Here is a 4,708-nt window from a genome sequence, read left to right on the forward strand (position 1 = left end):
AAATCTCTCGGGTTGAAAGCCAGTGTCTGCTTTCGAGCTGGTGTTGAGCGCTTCTAATAGAAGAGTATTCGGTACAAGTGTCACTATAGCGATCACAAGCTTCCAGGCTAAGTCAACACAGGCCGCGTCAATAATTGGATGCACTTTTGTAAGAAGAGTTTCTGTCAAATTTTGGATTGTGTTTCTATGAATCTGTGACATCATCACCAGTATACCCCTCCAAGCATGCTTTTTAATGACTTCAACATTAAATTGTGTCAAGTCCATGCCTCAGTAGCGCCTTCTGGAGTGTTAAAATATAATAGTACCGTTTTTTTCCGTGTATAGTGCGCAAAATTTTACTAATTTATTGTCCTAAAATCCGGGGTGCGCATTATACATGGGTACAAAAAAAAAAAAAAAAAAAAAATTTTTTTTTTTTTAATTTTTTTTTTTTTTTTTTTTTTAAGTCCCAATAATCGTCACACACGCAGGGAGGCAATGGGTCCCATTTTTATAGTCTTTGGTATGGTCTTAACTAGGCTGGATGTAATTTTTTTTGTTGGCGTTGATTTCTCCGACTGCCCGTAAACGCACCACCGCGCTTCGTGCGCGCACGGGACAGCAAACGAGCAGGTGATCGAGCAAGCGTCTGATACGAGAGCATTGCGGTCGCATGGAGCGTGTTTGAAGTGAACAGCAGACAAGAAAGGCAAAGTGTTGTGAAATAAAATGCACAGAACGGATGCGCAAGACACGTCAGCTATATAAAGAGCGAGAGTTGTTTTCTTCCTATTAGTTTCAATTCACAGTTTAATTAGCAGTTTCAATCAGCAAATAACAAAATGCGTATTACAGGTAATATTTCATTTCACAACACTTTGCCTTGTTCCTTTGGTCTCTGCTGTTCATCCTAAAACACAAAGGCGCTCTTTAAGCAATGCGACAGTGAGCGCCCGGCGCGCTGCGGTTGCGCGACCGCACCAAATTAAGCTCCCTGCGCAGTGCGCACTGAGGTCCACTTAAATTTTAGAAAGTACATCAGGACTTTAAAAATATCTTCTAAATTTCAGCGACGGCTCTGTCACAATAATCGGCCAGCCCGGTGCAGTTGGGCGGTCGGCGGCGCGCTACGGTTGAGCGTTCTCTCGCACGCTCTCTCTCTCGCTCTCTCTCGCTCTCGCACACACGCAAACCGGATATCATACGGAGGCCGCCATTACAGATGCGCAGAACGGATGAGCAAGACACGTCAGCTATATAAAGAGCGAGAGTTCAGTTCTCTACCTAAATCCGTATTACAGGTAATATTTTATTTCACAACACTTTGCCTTGTTCCTTTCTTCTCTGCTGTTCACTTCAAACACGCTCCATGCGCACGGAGCGCGGTGGTGCGTTTACGGGCAGTCGGAGAAATCAACGCCAACAAAAAAAATTACATCCAGCCTAGTTAAGACTATACCAAAGACTATAAAAATGGGACCCATTGCCTCCCTGCGTGTGTGACGATCATTGGGACTTAAAAAAAAAAAAAAATAAAAAAAAAAAAAATTTTTTTTTTTTTTTTAAATTCATAAAAATTCGGTGCGTATTATACATGGGTACAAGCTTTTTTCCAGCATCAGCATGCCATTTTTAGGGGTGCGTACTATACATGGGGGCGCACTATACACGGAAAAAAACGGTAGTCAATTATCCATCCATCCATCCATCCATCCATCCATCCATCCATCCATCCATCCAATCACCCACCCAAACCCATCAAACCCATGCACCCATCATCTCAGGGTGTGGGCGGACTTGGGCAGCAAATTCTGATAACTTGCCATAGAACCAAGAAACTTGTAATAACTCAGCTACACAAGGTCAGAGCTTGAATCAACGCCTTCTTTGTTTGTGAACTTCATCGACGTTTTTCTGGGCTCTATACAGTCCATGAGCTGTAACTTTCACAATCCCTGCCATGAGTATATCTGCTCACGGGCACGCAAAGGTTTAAGAGTTGGAATGATACTAGCGCTGACCTCAGAAATCTTATGAATAAGTGATAAAGCCATCACAGGGCCAGACATCAGGGACTAGTGGGAGGATAGAATCCTTAGCATGCTCACTGCTTGTTCTTTAAAAACAGTCAACTCTTTTTTTTTTTCACTTTTATCGTGCGAACTCAAATATTAACAACAATGTCAAAACCTGCATGTCAATTTTTGAGATAAAGCCAAAAAACTGTTGAAAAGATCTAAAAACCAAAAAGTAGCTGTATATCATGCGTTGGTGGCTTTATGTAACATGCTGTGGGCTTTAGATGCTGAAACTATGACTGGAAGCAAACCAAGGTTGAGAGTGGAACCAAAAATGCCAGACATATTACGGTAGAGCAGAGTCTATCCACATCCCAAAGTCAAATAGAGTGTCACGACTGAAGGTATAAAAGTGGGGAGGGTGCGGGGGTCTGGTTCAGGGAATCTGGAATTTACACTGATAGAAACAGACGACAGCCATGACCTGTCAACCTGTCCTGTGTGTGTATGAGAATGAATGTGAATGTCTCTTCTTGGATCCCCAGGGGTCATAAGGGATCTTCTCAATCAATGGGTCACACTTCATTAAAGCTAATTACATGTCGGAGACCAATTTAGAGGTGACCTTCATGCTAAGTGTGACACACACACATACCCACACACAAAATCATAGTCTTATGTTAGCATGTTAGCTTTCTATGTGGTTAGTTATTACAACAATTTCACTTTATTGTGTGGTAAATAAATACCAGGGTCTACTATCACAACATTCTTGCGGCAACTCGGTATGAGAGGGAGCTTCAGTTATTTATCTAGATTAGCCGCCGAGCCACACACACTTTCAGAAGGATTCCTTGGAGTTAGTGCTTGCTAATATCATTTGTTCTTTTAGCAACCACATACACAGATCTCTTCGGGGTAGGTCAATAAGTGCGTCGGGCATGGGTAGGGATAGAACTCAATTGACCTACATTGCAGACATAATCAACAATGGCCGTTTGACGAGTGTCCACACACACACACACACACACAAGTCCTTGTCATTGCACAACAAAATGTACGACAACCTAACATGCATCTGTCTCGCCGTCATAATAGCCAGCTTGTTATTAGCCGGCTAGCCCCGCCCCCTGCCAGGCAACTCACAGAGGGCTCAAAGAGGCCCTTTTATTTGTGTGCGGTGCCAAACAAAGCTGGCACAGAGCGGGAACGGAGTGGGCGCGTGGGAAAAGCGTGGCTGCTCTCGTGATCCAACACAATGCGCTTGAAAAGCCCTGCGGACACAAAATGCGATGAGTGAAAAGTCACTTTTGTGTTTATTGCTTTGGAGAGCAATGGATGAGCTACTATATAAATGATGTCATGGCAATGCCGAAAATGTCCTAATGGTCAAATCCAGTTATCCAGGTGAAAATATATTGGGTTTCTGTAAAATATCCAAACATTTGTGTCTGATTGTTCCCAACTGAGAAACTGTCTGCAACTGTGTTTGTTATGCATCCTCAGGTCATGATGAGAAAATGAAGCTTCAAATGTGCTTCATAAAATTCGTATTATGTAACTCCTCTAGATGGCAATTTCTGTTCGACACAATCTCTGTTGTACACTGACTTGCCATTTCTTAAACCATTTGCAATTTCTTAAACCCCCTATTTAAAGTAACAGTGCCATCTAGGGGAGTCAAAAAAACAGCTGGTTTATGAAGCACATTTGAAGCTTCATTTTTAAGTTGAGGACCTCAGGCTTTCCATCGGCCTAACTGATTAGCTCTCCTCTGTGATTTTCTACAGCACATTACACATAACACTGCACATAACACTTAACATGTGATCCGTAACTTACACAGCAAACTTACCATAAAATGTTTGGTTTCTCACAAGTAAGTCTCAAGTCATAAGCTTGAAATCTCAAGCAATTCTCAAGTCACTGTGAAAAAAATGAAAAATAAGACCAGTCACCAAATTTCAATCAAAATAAGTCATAAAATCTTGCTTAATCACAGCATATGTTGGCGTGATAATCAAATATTTCATGCTACAAAAAGTACATTATCCCAAAAAATATTCTACCAATCTTGACTTCACCTCATTCTGTGTTGCCTTCGTCAACATATGAGCTCTTTCCGAAGCCAAGTAGGACATGAACGAAGTTGAACATAGAGCTTATTCATCAACGTGGCTCTTACAGGGCCTTGCGATTTGGCCTTCTAACATCTGTACCAACTGTCCTCTGGATGACATACACAGATATGCACCAACTGTGTTTGGTTGCCTCATGGGCACTTGCTTCCTCAAACTTTTCCGAAACCATGCACAAGCTGTCTTCTCCGAGCAAAACAACACTTGATCGAAAGGAGAAGTTGTGCTTCCTCACTGTCACCAGACAAAAAATCATATATATATAAAAAAAAAATAGCTACACGTGCTATCCTTAAGCAAGAACAATGGACAAGTCAGATAGCAGAACTGAAAACATTTCTCTCACATCTGTGCTCAATCTCTAGATCCTCTCTTGGTACTCCCCTCAATAACAACCTGATTTCTCAACACAATTTACACCTCACCCCCCAAGGACACTCTGAGATTTTACATACATTAAGCCCTCGGATCGTCACTCAATACATTCGCTTGTGAATGCAGCGCAAGTGCGATCCTTGGGGAGAGTGGATCGTGAGTGAGTTGTCGCGTGTATTATACTTGCATTAACCG

General features: G+C 42.1%; 1 long non-coding RNA gene across 1 annotated transcript; it reads right to left on the minus strand.

Annotated features, from left to right (window-relative positions):
• Positions 1 to 1,718: 1,718 nt before the first annotated feature.
• On the minus strand, positions 1,719 to 4,232 carry LOC133145530 (uncharacterized). The gene is made up of 3 exons (XR_009710927.1): positions 4,085 to 4,232; positions 3,856 to 3,926; positions 1,719 to 3,274 (listed from the first exon to the last, which is right to left on the minus strand). It is a non-coding gene; the product is annotated as an uncharacterized LOC133145530 (long non-coding RNA).
• Positions 4,233 to 4,708: the final 476 nt, after the last annotated feature.

This window comes from Syngnathus typhle, linkage group LG21, assembly GCF_033458585.1.
Source record: "Syngnathus typhle isolate RoL2023-S1 ecotype Sweden linkage group LG21, RoL_Styp_1.0, whole genome shotgun sequence".
Lineage (NCBI taxonomy): Eukaryota > Metazoa > Chordata > Actinopteri > Syngnathiformes > Syngnathidae > Syngnathus > Syngnathus typhle.